The sequence below is a fragment of the Nothobranchius furzeri genome, chromosome 4 (assembly GCF_043380555.1).
Source record: "Nothobranchius furzeri strain GRZ-AD chromosome 4, NfurGRZ-RIMD1, whole genome shotgun sequence".
Taxonomy (NCBI): domain Eukaryota; kingdom Metazoa; phylum Chordata; class Actinopteri; order Cyprinodontiformes; family Nothobranchiidae; genus Nothobranchius; species Nothobranchius furzeri.
In genome coordinates this window covers 45,135,321-45,151,516 of record NC_091744.1, presented here as the reverse complement: position 1 = coordinate 45,151,516, position 16,196 = coordinate 45,135,321, and positions in this window count along the sequence as shown.

Genomic DNA, 16,196 nt, shown 5'->3' with positions numbered 1-16,196 from the left:
GGTTTGACCCCCTTAGGAAAGTGCTATCATCATGAAACGTTCAGATCACGTACAACTCAATAGATTCTACCTTCCTGTAACGTTTCAGCCTGATTGGACCTTGTTTTCACACAAATGAACCCAGAATGATGTGAAATTGTGCTTCGTGCAACATAATTCTGGGTGCCATTTACAAACCATAAGTGCTAATGACTCCATTCCTTTTTGTGGTTGTAGGGGCTGTTGATTGGAGAACAATAAAACAAACCTAACCTCTCTAGGACATTCAGAAGCCAAGTTATAAGCCCACAAAGGTGTAACTGGACTGCTTCTTTAAAGTGACACCAGGCCCGGTGACCTTTGGGACATGGTTTGACCCCCTATAGGAAAGTGCTATCATCACGAAACGTTCAGATCACTTACAACTCAATAGATTCTACCTTCCTGTAAAATTTCAGCCTGATTGGACCTTGTTTTCACACAAATGAACCCAGAATGATGTGAAATTGTGCTTCGTGCAACATAATTCTGGGTGCCATTTAAAAACCATAAGTGCTAATGACTCCATTCCTTTTTGAGGTTGTAGGGGCTGTTGATTGGAGTACACTAAAACAAACCTGATCTCTCTAGGACATTCAGAAGCCAAGTTATAAGCCCTCAAAGGTGTAAATGGACTACTTCTTTAAAGTGACACCAGGCCCGGTGACCTTTGGGACATGGTTTGACCCCCTATAGGAATGTGCGATCATCATGAAATGTTCAGATCACTTACAACTCAATAGATTCTACCTTCTTGTAACGTTTGAGCCTGATTGGACCTTGCTTTCACACAAATGAACCCAGAATGATGTGAAATTGTGCTTAGTGCAGCATAATTCTGGGTGCCATTTACAAACCATAAGTGCTAATGACTCCATTCCTTTTTGTGGTTGTAGGGGCTGTTGGTTGGAGTACATTAAAACAAACCTGATCTCTCTAGGACATTCAGAAGCCAAGTTATAAGCCCACAAATGTGTAACTGGACTACTTCTTTAAATTGACACCAGATCCGGTGACCTTTGGGACATGGTTTGACCCCCTTAGGAAAGTGCTATCATCATGAAACGTTCAGATCACGTACAACTCAATAGATTCTACCTTCCTGTAACGTTTCAGCCTGATTGGACCTTGTTTTCACACAAATGAACCCAGAATGATGTGAAATTGTGCTTCGTGCAACATAATTCTGGGTGCCATTTACAAACCATAAGTGCTAATGACTCCATTCCTTTTTGTGGTTGTAGGGGCTGTTGATTGGAGTACACTAAAACAAACCTAACCTCTCTAGGACATTCAGAAGCCAAGTTTTAAGCCCACAAAGGTGTAACTGGACTACTTCTTTAAAGTGACACCAGGCCCAGTGACCTTTGGGACATGGTTTTACCCCCTATAGGAATGTGCGATCATCTTGAAACGTTCAGATCACTTACAACTCAAAAGATTCTACCTTCGTGTAGCGTTTCAGCCTGATTGGACCTTGTTTTCACACAAATGGACCCAGAATGATGTGAAATTGTGCTTCGTGCAACATAATTCTGGGTGCCATTTACAAACCATAAGTGCTAATGACTCCATTCCTTTTTGTGGTTGTAGGGGCTGTTGATTGGAGAACACTAAAACAAACCTAACCTCTCTAGGACATTCAGAAGCCAAGTTATAAGCCCACAAAGGTGTAACTGGACTACTTCTTTAAATTGACACCAGATCCGGTGACCTTTGGGACATGGTTTGACCCCTTTAGGAAAGTGCTATCATCATGAAACGTTCAGATCACTTACAACTCAATAGATTCTACCTTCCTGTAACGTTTCAGCCTGATTGGATCTTGTTTTCACACAAATGAACCCAGAATGATGTGAAATTGTGCTTAGTGCAGCATAATTCTGGGTGCCATTTAAAAACGTTAAGTGCTAATGACTCCATTCCTTTTTGAGGTTGTAGGGGATGTTGATTGGAGTACACTAAAACAAACCTGATCTCTCTAGGACATTCAGAAGCCAAGTTATAAGCCCACAAATGTGTAACTGGACTAATTCTTTAAATTGACACCAGATCCGGTGACCTTTGGGACATGGTTTGACCCCCTTAGGAAAGTGCTATCATCATGAAACAATCAGATCACTTGCAACTCAATAGATTCTACCTTCCTGTAACGTTTCAGCCTGATTGGACCTTGTTTTCACACAAATGAACCCAGAATGATGTGAAATTGTGCTTCGTGCAACATAATTCTGGGTGCCATTTACAAACCATAGGTGCTAATGACTCCATTCCTTTTTGTGGTTGTAGGGGCTGTTGATTGGAGTACACTAAAACAAACCTGACCTCTCTAGGACATTCAGAAGCCAAGTTATAAGCCCACAAAGGTGTAACTGGACTACTTCTTTAAAGTGACACCAGGCCCGGTGACCTTTGGGACATGGTTTTACCCCCTATAGGAATGTGCGATCATCTTGAAACGTTCAGATCACTTACAAGTCAATAGATTCTACCTTCTTGTAGCGTTTCTGCCTGATTGGACCTTGTTTTCACAAAAATGGACCCAGAATGATGTGAAATTGTGCTTCGTGCAGCATAATTCTGGGTGCCATTTACAAACCTTAAGTCCTAATGACTCCATTCCTTTTTGTGGTTGTAGGGGCTGTTGATTGGAGTACACTAAAACAAACCTGATCTCTCTAGGACATTCAGAAGCCAAGTTATAAGCCCACAAATGTGTAACTGGACTACTTCTTTAAATTGACACCAGATCCTGTGACCTTTGGGACATGGTTTGACCCCCTTAGGAAAGTGCTATCATCATGAAACGTTCAGATCACTTACAACTCAATAGATTCTACCTTCCTGTAACGTTTCAGCCTGATTGGACCTTGTTTTCACACAAATGAACCCACAATGATGTGAAATTGTGCTTCGTGCAACATAATTCTGGGTTGCATTTAAAAACCATAAGTGCTAATGACTCCATTCCTTTTTGTGGTTGTAGGGGCTGTTGATGGGAGCACATTAAAACAAACCTGATCTCTCTAGGACATTCAGAAGCCAAGTTATAAGCCCACAAATGTGTAACTGGACTACTTTAAAGTGACACCAGGCCCGGTGACCTTTGGAACATGGTTTGACCCCCTTAGGAAAGTGCTATCATCATGAAACGTTCAGATCAATTTCAACTCAATAGATTCTACCTTTTTGTAGCGTTTCAGCCTGATTGGACCTTGTTTTCACACAAATGAACCCAGAATGATGTGAAATTGTGCTTCGTGCAACATAATTCTGGGTGCCATTTACAAACCATAAGTGCTAATGACTCCATTCCTTTTTGTGGTTGTACGGGCTGTTGATTGGAGTACATTAAAACAAACCTGATCTCTCTAGGACATTCAGAAGCCAAGTTATAAGCCCACAAATGTGTAACTGGACTACTTCTTTAAATTGACACCAGGTCCTGTGACCTTTGGGACATGGTTTGACCCCCTTAGGAAAGTGCTATCATGATGAAACGTTCAGATCACTTACAACTCAATAGATTCTACCTTCCTGTAACGTTTCAGCCTGATTGGACCTTGTTTTCACACAAATGAACCCAGAATGATGTGAAATTGTGCTTCGTGCAACATAATTCTGGGTGCAATTTACAAACCATAAGTGCTAATGACTCCATTCCTTTTTGTGGTTGTAGGGGCTGTTGATTGGAGAACACTAAAACAAACCTAACCTCTCTAGGACATTCAGAAGCCAAGTTATAAGCCCACAAAGGTGTAACTGGACTACTTCTTTAAATTGACACCAGATCCGGTGACCTTTGGGACATGGTTTGACCCCTTTAGGAAAGTGCTATCATCATGAAACGTTCAGATCCCTTACAACTCAATAGATTCTACCTTCCTGTAACGTTTCAGCCTGATTGGATCTTGTTTTCACACAAATGAACCCAGAATGATGTGAAATTGTGCTTAGTGCAGCATAATTCTGGGTGCCATTTAAAAACGTTAAGTGCTAATGACTCCATTCCTTTTTGAGGTTGTAGGGGATGTTGATTGGAGTACACTAAAACAAACCTGATCTCTCTAGGACATTCAGAAGCCAAGTTATAAGCCCACAAATGTGTAACTGGACTAATTCTTTAAATTGACAGCAGATCCGGTGACCTTTGGGACATGGTTTGACCCCCTTAGGAAAGTGCTATCATCATGAAACAATCAGATCACTTGCAACTCAATAGATTCTACCTTCCTGTAACGTTTCAGCCTGATTGGACCTTGTTTTCACACAAATGAACCCAGAATGATGTGAAATTGTGCTTCGTGCAACATAATTCTGGGTGCAATTTACAAACCATAAGTGCTAATGACTCCATTCCTTTTTGTGGTTGTAGGGGCTGTTGATTGGAGAACACTAAAACAAACCTAACCTCTCTAGGACATTCAGAAGCCAAGTTATAAGCCCACAAAGGTGTAACTGGACTACTTCTTTAAATTGACACCAGATCCGGTGACCTTTGGGACATGGTTTGACCCCTTTAGGAAAGTGCTATCATCATGAAACGTTCAGATCCCTTACAACTCAATAGATTCTACCTTCCTGTAACGTTTCAGCCTGATTGGATCTTGTTTTCACACAAATGAACCCAGAATGATGTGAAATTGTGCTTAGTGCAGCATAATTCTGGGTGCCATTTAAAAACATTAAGTGCTAATGACTCCATTCCTTTTTGAGGTTGTAGGGGATGTTGATTGGAGTACACTAAAACAAACCTGATCTCTCTAGGACATTCAGAAGCCAAGTTATAAGCCCACAAATGTGTAACTGGACTAATTCTTTAAATTGACACCAGATCCGGTGACCTTTGGGACATGGTTTGACCCCCTTAGGAAAGTGCTATCATCATGAAACAATCAGATCACTTGCAACTCAATAGATTCTACCTTCCTGTAACGTTTCAGCCTGATTGGACCTTGTTTTCACACAAATGAACCCAGAATGATGTGAAATTGTGCTTCGTGCAACATAATTCTGGGTGCCATTTACAAACCATAAGTGCTAATGACTCCATTCCTTTTTGTGGTTGTAGGGGCTGTTGATTGGAGTACACTAAAACAAACCTGACCTCTCTAGGACATTCAGAAGCCAAGTTATAAGCCCACAAAGGTGTAACTGGACTACTTCTTTAAAGTGACACCAGGCCCGGTGACCTTTGGGACATGGTTTTACCCCCTATAGGAATGTGCGATCATCTTGAAACGTTCAGATCACTTACAACTCAATAGATTCTACCTTCTTGTAGCGTTTCTGCCTGATTGGACCTTGTTTTCACAAAAATGGACCCAGAATGATGTGAAATTGTGCTTCGTGCAGCATAATTCTGGGTGCCATTTACAAACCTTAAGTCCTAATGACTCCATTCCTTTTTGTGGTTGTAGGGGCTGTTGATTGGAGTACACTAAAACAAACCTGATCTCTCTAGGACATTCAGAAGCCAAGTTATAAGCCCACAAATGTGTAACTGGACTACTTCTTTAAATTGACACCAGATCCTGTGACCTTTGGGACATGGTTTGACCCCCTTAGGAAAGTGCTATCATCATGAAACGTTCAGATCACTTACAACTCAATAGATTCTACCTTCCTGTAACGATTCAGCCTGATTGGACCTTGTTTTCACACAAATGAACCCACAATGATGTGAAATTGTGCTTCGTGCAACATGGTTCTGGGTTGCATTTAAAAACCATAAGTGCTAATGACTCCATTCCTTTTTGTGGTTGTAGGGGCTGTTGATTGGAGTACACTAAAAAAACCTGATCTCTCTAGGACATTCAGAAGCCAAGTTATAAGCCCACAAATGTGTAACTGGACTACTTCTTTAAATTGACACCAGATCCGGTGTCCTTTGTTAAATGGTTTGACCCCCCTAGGAAAGTGCTATCATCATGAAACATTCAGATCACTTACAACTCAATAGATTCTACCTTCCTGTAACGTTTTAGCCTGATTGGACCTTGTTTTCACACAAATGAACCCAGAATGATGTGAAATTGTGCTTCGTGCAACATAATTCTGGGTGCCATTTAAAAACCATAAGTGCTAATGACTCCATTCCTTTTAGTGGTAATGGGGGCAATTGATTGGAGTACTCTAAAACAAACCTGACCTCTCTAGGATATTCAGAAGCCAAGTTATAAGCCCACAAAGGTGTAACTGGACTACTTCTTTAGTGACACCAGGCCCGGTGACCTTTGGGACATGGTTTGACCCCCTATAGGAATGTGCGATCATCATGAAACGTTCAGATCACTTACAACTCAATAGATTCTACCTTCTTGTAACGTTTCAGCCTGATTGGACCTTGTTTTCACATAAATGGACCCAGAATGATGTGAAATTGTGCTTCGTGCAACATAATTCTGGGTGCCATTTACAAACCATAAGTGCTAATGTCTCCATTCCTTTTTGTGGTTGTAGAGGCTGTTGGTTGGAGTACATTAAAACAAACCTGATCTCTCTAGGACATTCAGAAGCCAAGTTATAAGCCCACAAATGTGTAACTGGACTACTTCTTTAAATTGACACCAGATCCGGTGACCTTTGGGACATGGTTTGACCCCCTTAGGAAAGTGCTATCATCATGAAACATTCAGATCACTTACAACTCAATAGATTCTACCTTCCTGTAACGTTTCAGCCTGATTGGACCTTGTTTTCACACAAATGAACCCAGAATGATGTGAAATTGTGCTTCGTGCAACATAATTCTGGGTGCCAATTAAAAACCATAAGTGCTAATGACTCCATTCCTTTTTGTGGTTGTAGGGGCTGTTGACCGGAGTATACTAAAACAAACCTGACCTCTCTAGGACATTCAGAAGCCAAGTTATAAGCCCACAAATGTGTAACTGGACTACTTCTTTAAATTGACACCAGATCCGGTGACCTTTGGGACATGGTTTGACCCCCTTAGGAAAGTGCTATCATCATGAAACGTTCAGATCACTTACAACTCAATAGATTCTACCTTCCTGTAACGTTTCAGCCTGATTGGACCTTGTTTTCACACAAATGAACCCAGAATGATGTGAAATTGTGCTTCGTGCAACATAATTCTGGGTGCCATTTAAAAACCATGAGTGCTAATGACTCCATTCCATTTAGTGGTAATGGGGGCTGCTAATTGGAGTACTCTAAAACAAACCTGACCTCTCTAGGATATTCAGAAGCCAAGTTATAAGCCCACAAAGGTGTAACTGGACTACTTCTTTAAAGTGACATCAGGCCCGTTGACCTTTGGGACATGGTTTGACCCCCTATAGGAATGTGCGATCATCATGAAACATTCAGATCACTTACAACTCAATAGATTCTACCTTCTTGTAACGTTTCAGCCTGATTGGACCTTGTTTTCACACAAATGGACCCAGAATGATGTGAAATTGTGCTTCATGCAACATAATTCTGGGTGCCATTTAAAAACCATAAGTGCTAATGACTCCATTCCTTTTTGTGGTTGTAGGGGCTGTTGATTGGAGTATACTAAAACAAACCTGATCTCTCTAGGACATTCAGAAGCCAAGTTATAAGCCCACAAAGGTGTAACTGGACTACTTCTTTAAATTGACACCAGATCCGGTGTCCTTTGTTACATGGTTTGACCCCCCTAGGAAAGTGCTATCATCATGAAACATTCAGATCACTTACAACTCAATAGATTCTACCTTCCTGTAACGTTTTAGCCTGATTGGACCTTGTTTTCACACAAAAGAACCCAGAATGATGTGAAATTGTGCTTCGTGCAACATAATTCTGGGTGCCATTTACAAACCATAAATGCTAATGACTCCATTCCTTTTTGTGGTTGTAGGGGCTGTTGATTGGAGTACTCTAAAACAAACCTAACCTCTCTAGGACATTCAGAAGCCAAGTTATAAGCCCACAAAGGTGTAACTGGACTACTTCTTTAGTGACACCAGGCCCGGTGACCTTTGGGACATGGTTTGACCCCCTATAGGAATGTGCGATCATCATGAAACGTTCAGATCACTTACAACTCAATAGATTCTACCTTCCTGTAACGTTTCAGCCTGATTGGACCTTGTTTTCACATAAATGGACCCAGAATGATGTGAAATTGTGCTTCGTGCAACATAATTCTGGGTGCCATTTACAAACCATAAGTGCTAATGACTCCATTCCTTTTTGTGGTTGTAGGGGCTGTTGGTTGGAGTACATTAAAACAAACCTGATCTCTCTAGGACATTCAGAAGCCAAGTTATAACCCCACAAATGTGTAACTGGACTACTTCTTTAAATTGACACCAGATCCGGTGACCTTTGGGACATGGTTTGACCCCCTTAGGAAAGTGCTATCATCATGAAACATTCAGATCACTTACAACTCAATAGATTCTACCTTCCTGAAACGTTTCTGCCGGATTGGACCTTGTTTTCACACAAATGAACCCAGAATGATGTGAAATTGTGCTTCGTGCAACACAATTTCTGGGTGCCATTTAAAAACCTTAAGTGCTAATGTCTCCATTCCTTTTTGTGGTTGTAGGGGCTGTTGATTGGAGTACACTAAAACAAACCTGACCTCTCTAGGACATTCAGAAGCCAAGTTATAAGCCCACAAATGTGTAACTGGACTACTTCTTTAAATTGACACCAGATCCGGTGACCTTTGGGACATGGTTTGACCCCCTTAGGAAAGTGCTATCATCATGAAACGTTCAGATCACTTACAACTCAATAGATTCTACCTTCCTGTAACGTTTCAGCCTGATTGGACCTTGTTTTCACACAAATGAACCCAGAATGATGTGAAATTGTGCTTCGTGCAACATAATTCTGGGTGCCATTTAAAAACCATAAGTGCTAATGACTCCATTCCATTTAGTGGTAATGGGGGCTGCTAATTGGAGTACTCTAAAACAAACCTGACCTCTCTAGGATATTCAGAAGCCAAGTTATAAGCCCACAAAGGTGTAACTGGACTACTTCTTTAGTGACACCAGGCCAGGTGACCTTTGGGACATGGTTTGACCCCCTATAGGAATGTGCGATCATCATGAAACGTTCAGATCACTTACAACTCAATAGATTCTACCTTCTTGTAACGTTTCAGCCTGATTGGACCTTGTTTTCACATAAATTGACCCAGAATGATGTGAAATTGTGCTTCGTGCAACATAATTCTGGGTGCCATTTACAAACCATAAGTGCCAATGTCTCCATTCCTTTTTGTGGTTGTAGAGGCTGTTGGTTGGAGTACATTAAAACAAACCTGATCTCTCTAGGACATTCAGAAGCCAAGTTATAAGCCCACAAATGTGTAACTGGACTACTTCTTTAAATTGACACCAGATCCGGTGACCTTTGGGACATGGTTTGACCCCCTTAGGAAAGTGCTATCATCATGAAACATTCAGATCACTTACAACTCAATAGATTCTACCTTCCTGTAACGTTTCAGCCTGATTGGACCTTGTTTTCACACAAATGAACCCAGAATGATGTGAAATTGTGCTTCGTGCAACATAATTCTGGGTGCCAATTAAAAACCATAAGTGCTAATGACTCCATTCCTTTTTGTGGTTGTAGGGGCTGTTGACTGGAGTATAGTAAAACAAACCTGACCTCTCTAGGACATTCAGAAGCCAAGTTATAAGCCCACAAATGTGTAACTGGACTACTTCTTTAAATTGACACCAGATCCGGTGACCTTTGGGACATGGTTTGACCCCCTTAGGAAAGTGCTATCATCATGAAACGTTCAGATCACTTACAACTCAATAGATTCTACCTTCCTGTAACGTTTCAGCCTGATTGGACCTTGTTTTCACACAAATGAACCCAGAATGATGTGAAATTGTGCTTCGTGCAACATAATTCTGGGTGCCATTTAAAAACCATGAGTGCTAATGACTCCATTCCATTTAGTGGGAATGGGGACTGCTAATTGGAGTACTCTAAAACAAACCTGACCTCTCTAGGATATTCAGAAGCCAAGTTATAAGCCCACAAAGGTGTAACTGGACTACTTCTTTAAAGTGACATCAGGCCCGTTGAGCTTTGGGACATGGTTTGACCCCCTATAGGAATGTGCGATCATCATGAAACATTCAGATCACTTACAACTCAATAGATTCTACCTTCTTGTAACGTTTCAGCCTGATTGGACCTTGTTTTCACACAAATGGACCCAGAATGATGTGAAATTGTGCTTCATGCAACATAATTCTGGGTGCCATTTAAAAACCATAAGTGCTAATGACTCCATTCCTTTTTGTGGTTGTAGGGGCTGTTGATTGGAGTATACTAAAACAAACCTGATCTCTCTAGGACATTCAGAAGCCAAGTTATAAGCCCACAAAGGTGTAACTGGACTACTTCTTTAAATTGACACCAGATCCGGTGTCCTTTGTTACATGGTTTGACCCCCCTAGGAAAGTGCTATCATCATGAAACATTCAGCTCACTTACAACTCAATAGATTCTTCCTTCCTGTAACGTTTTAGCCTGATTGGACCTTGTTTTCACACAAATGAACCCAGAATGATGTGAAATTGTGCTTCGTGCAACATAATTCTGGGTGCCATTTACAAACCATAAATGCTAATGACTCCATTCCTTTTTGTGGTTGTAGGGGCTGTTGATTGGAGTACACTAAAACAAACCTAACCTCTCTAGGACATTCAGAAGCCAAGTTATAAGCCCACAAAGGTGTAACTGGACTACTTCTTTAAAGTGACACCAGGCCCGGTGACCTTTGGGACATGATTTTACCCCCTATAGGAATGTGCGATCATCTTGAAACGTTCAGATCACTTACAACTCAATAGATTCTACCTTCTTGTAGCGTTTCAGCCTGATTGGACCTTGTTTTCACACAAATGAACCCAGAATGATGTGAAATTGTGCTTCGTGCAACATAATTCTGGGTGCCATTTACAAACCATAAGTGCTAATGACTCCATTCCTTTTTGTGGTTGTAGGGGCTGTTGATTGGAGTACATTAAAACAAACCTGATCTCTCTAGGACATTCAGAAGCCAAGTTATAAGCCCACAAATGTGTAACTGGACTACTTCTTTAAATAGACACCAGATCCGGTGACCTTTGGGACATGGTTTGACCCCCTTAGGAAAGTGCTATCATGATGAAACGTTCAGATCACTTACAACTCAATAGATTCTACCTTCCTGTAACGTTTCAGCCTGATTGGACCTTGTTTTCACACAAATGAACCCAGAATGATGTGAAATTGTGCTTCGTGCAACATAATTCTGGGTGCCATTTAAAAACCATAAGTGCTAATGACTCCATTCCATTTAGTGGTAATGGGGGCTGCTAATTGGAGTACTCTAAAACAAACCTGACCTCTCTAGGATATTCAGAAGCCAAGTTATAAGCCCTCAAAGGTGTAAATGGACTACTTCTTTAAAGTGACACCAGGCCCGGTGACCTTTGGGACATGGTTTGACCCCCTATAGGAATGTGCGATCATCATGAAACGTTCAGATCACTTACAACTCAATAGATTCTACCTTCTTGTAACGTTTCAGCCTGATTGGACCTTGTTTTCACACAAATGAACCCAGAATGATGTGAAATTGTGCTTAGTGCAGCATCATTCTGGGTGCCATTTACAAACCATAAGTGCTAATGACTCCATTCCTTTTTGTGGTTGTAGGGGCTGTTGGTGGGAGTACATTAAAACAAACCTGATCTCTCTAGGACATTCAGAAGCCAAGTTATAAGCCCACAAATGTGTAACTGGACTACTTCTTTAAATTGACACCAGATCCGGTGACCTTTGGGACATGGTTTGACCCCCTTAGGAAAGTGCTATCATCATGAAACGTTCAGATCACTTACAACTCAATAGATTCTACCTTCCTGTAACGTTTCAGCCTGATTGGACCTTGTTTTCACACAAATGAACCAAGAATGATGTGAAATTGTGCTTCGTGCAACATAATTCTGGGTGCCATTTACAAACCATAAGTGCTAATGACTCCATTCCTTTTTGTGGTTGTAGGGGCTGTTGATTGGAGAACACTAAAACAAACCTAACCTCTCTAGGACATTCAGAAGCCAAGTTATAAGCCCACAAAGGTGTAACTGGACTGCTTCTTTAGAGTGACACCAGGCCCGGTGACCTTTGGGACATGGTTTGACCCCCTATAGGAATGTGCGATCATCTTGAAAAGTTCAGATCACTTACAACTCAATAGATTCTACCTTCCTGTAACGTTTCAGCCTGATTGGACCTTGTTTTCACACAAATGAACCCAGAATGATGTGAAATTGTGCTTCGTGCAACATAATTCTGGGTGCCATTTACAAACCATAAGTGCTAATGACTCCATTCCTTTTTGTGGTTGTAGGGGCTGTTGATTGGAGTACATTAAAACAAACCTGATCTCTCTAGGACATTCAGAAGCCAAGTTATAAGCCCACAAATGTGTAACTGGACTACTTCTTTAAATTGACACCAGATCCGGTGACCTTTGGGACATGGTTTGACCCCCTTAGGAAAGTGCTATCATCATGAAACGTTCAGATCACTTACAACTCAATAGATTCTACCTTCCTGTAACGTTTCAGCCTGATTGGACCTTGTTTTCACACAAATGAACCCAGAATGATGTGAAATTGTGCTTCGTGCAACATAATTCTGGGTGCCATTTACAAACCATAAGTGCTAATGACTCTATTCCTTTTTGTGGTTGTAGGGGCTGTTGATTGGAGAACATTAAAACAAACCTAACCTCTCTAGGACATTCAGAAGCCAAGTTATAAGCCCACAAAGGTGTAACTGGACTGCTTCTTTAAAGTGACACCAGGCCCGGTGACCTTTGGGACATGGTTTGACCCCCTATAGGAAAGTGCTATCATCATGAAACGTTCAGATCACTTACAACTCAATAGATTCTACCTTCCTGTAACATTTCAGCCTGATTGGACCTTGTTTTCACACAAATGAACCCAGAATGATGTGAAATTGTGCTTCGTGCAACATAATTCTGGCTGCCATTTAAAAACCATAAGTGCTAATGACTCCATTCCTTTTTGAGGTTGTAGGGGCTGTTGATTGGAGTACACTAAAACAAACCTGATCTCTCTAGGACATTCAGAAGCCAAGTTATAAGCCCTCAAAGGTGTAAATGGACTACTTCTTTAAAGTGACACCAGGCCCGGTGACCTTTGGGACATGGTTTGACCCCCTATAGGAATGTGCGATCATCATGAAATGTTCAGATCACTTACAACTCAATAGATTCTACCTTCTTGTAACGTTTGAGCCTGATTGGACCTTGTTTTCACACAAATGAACCCAGAATGATGTGAAATTGTGCTTCGTGCAACATAATTCTGGGTGCCATTTACAAACCATAAGTGCTAATGACTCCATTCCTTTTTGTGGTTGTAGGGGCTGTTGATTGGAGTACATTAAAACAAACCTGATCTCTCTAGGACATTCAGGAGCCAAGTTATAAGCCCACAAATGTGTAACTGGACTACTTCTTTAAATTGACACCAGATCCCGTGACCTTTGGGACATGGTTTGACCCCCTTAGGAAAGTGCTATCATCATGAAACGTTCAGATCACTTACAACTCAACAGATTCTACCTTCCTGTAACGTTTCAGCCTGATTGGACCTTGTTTTCACACAAATGAACCAAGAATGATGTGAAATTGTGCTTCGTGCAACATAATTCTGGGTGCCATTTACAAACCATAAGTGCTAATGACTCCATTCCTTTTTGTGGTTGTAGGGGCTGTTGATTGGAGAACACTAAAACAAACCTAACCTCTCTAGGACATTCAGAAGCCAAGTTATAAGCCCACAAAGGTGTAACTGGACTGCTTCTTTAAAGTGACACCAGGCCCGGTGACCTTTGGGACATGGTTTGACCCCCTATAGGAATGTGCGATCATCTTGAAAAGTTCAGATCACTTACAACTCAATAGATTCTACCTTCCTGTAACGTTTCAGCCTGATTGGACCTTGTTTTCACACAAATGAACCCAGAATGATGTGAAATTGTGCTTCGTGCAACATAATTCTGGGTGCCATTTACAAACCATAAGTGCTAATGACTCCATTCCTTTTTGTGGTTGTAGGGGCTGTTGATTGGAGTACATTAAAACAAACCTGATCTCTCTAGGACATTCAGAAGCCAAGTTATAAGCCCACAAATGTGTAACTGGACTACTTCTTTAAATTGACACCAGATCCGGTGACCTTTGGGACATGGTTTGACCCCCTTTGGAAAGTCCTATCATCATGAAACGTTCAGATCACTTACAACTCAATAGATTCTACCTTCCTGTAACGTTTCAGCCTGAATGGACCTTGTTTTCACACAAATGAACCCAGAATGATGTGAAATTGTGCTTCGTGCAACATAATTCTGGGTGCCATTTAAAAACCATAAGTGCTAATGACTCCATTCCTTTTAGTGGTAACGGGGGCTGTTAATTGGAGTACTCTAAAACAAACCTGACCTCTCTAGGATATTCAGAAGACAAGTTATAAGCCCACAAATGTGTAACTGGACTACTTCTTTAAATTGACACCAGATCCGGTGACCTTTGGAACATGGTTTGACCCCCTTAGGAAAGTGCTATCATCATGAAACATTCAGATCACGTACAACTCAATAGATTCTACCTTCCTGTAACGTTTCAGCCTGATTGGACCTTGTTTTCACACAAATGAACCCAGAATGATGTGAAATTGTGCTTCGTGCAACATAAATCTGGGTGCCATTTACAAACCATTAGTGCTAATGACTCCATTCCTTTTTGTGGTTGTTGGGGCTGTTGATTGGAGTACACTAAAACAAACCTAGCCTCACTAGGACATTCAGAAGCCAAGTTATAAGCCCACAAAGGTGTAACTGGACTACTTCTTTAAAGTGACACCAGGCCCGGTGACCTTTGGGACATGGTTTTACCCCCTATAGGAATGTGCGATCATCTTGAAACGTTCAGATCACTTACAACTCAATAGATTCTACATTCTTGTAGCGTTTCAGCCTGATTTGACCTTGTTTTCACACAAATGAACCCAGAATGATGTGAAATTGTGCTTCGTGCAACATAATTCTGGGTGCCATTTACAAACCATAAGTGCTAATGACTCCATTCCTTTTTGAGGTTGTAGGGGCTGTTGATTGGAGTACATTAAAACAAACCTGATCCCTCTAGGACATTCAGAAGCCAAAATATAAGCCCACAAATGTGTAACTGGACTACTTCTTTAAATTGACACCAGATCCGGTGACCTTTGGGACATGGTTTGACCCCCTTGGGAAAGTGCTATCATCATGAAACGTTCAGATCACTTACAACTCAATAGATTCTACCTTCCTGTAACGTTTCAGCCTGATTGGACCTTGTTTTCACACAAATGAACCCAGAATGATGTGAATTTGTGCTTCGTGCAACATTATTCTGGGTGCCATTTACAAACCATAAGTGCTAATGACTCCATTCCTTTTTGTGGTTGTAGGGGCTGTTGATTGGAGAACACTAAAACAAACCTAACCTCTCTAGGACATTCAGAAACCAAGTTATAAGCCCACAAAGGTGTAACTGGACTGCTTCTTTAAAGTGACACCAGGCCCGGTGACCTTTGGGACATGGTTTGACCCCCTATAGGAATGTGCGATCATCTTGAAACGTTCAGATCACTTACAACTCAATAGATTCTACCTTCCTGTAACGTTTCAGCCTGACTGGACCTTGTTTTCACACAAATGAACCCAGAATGATGTGAAATTGTGCTTCGTGCAACATAATTCTGGGTGCCATTTAAAAACCATAAGTGCTAATGACTCCATTCCTTTTTGTGGTTGTAGGGGCTGTTGATTGGAGTATACTAAAACAAACCTGATCTCTCTAGGACATTCAGAAGCTAAGTTATAAGCCCACAAAGGTGTAACTGGACTACTTCTTTAAATTGACACCAGATCCGGTGACCTTTGGGACATGGTTTGACCCTCTTAAGAAAGTGCTATCATCATGAAACGTTCAGATAACTTACAACTCAATAGATTCTACCTTCTTGTAACGTTTCAGCCTGATTGGACATTGTTTTCACACAAATGGACCCAGAATGATGTGAAATTGTGCTTCGTGCAACATAATTCTGGGTGCCATTTACAAACCA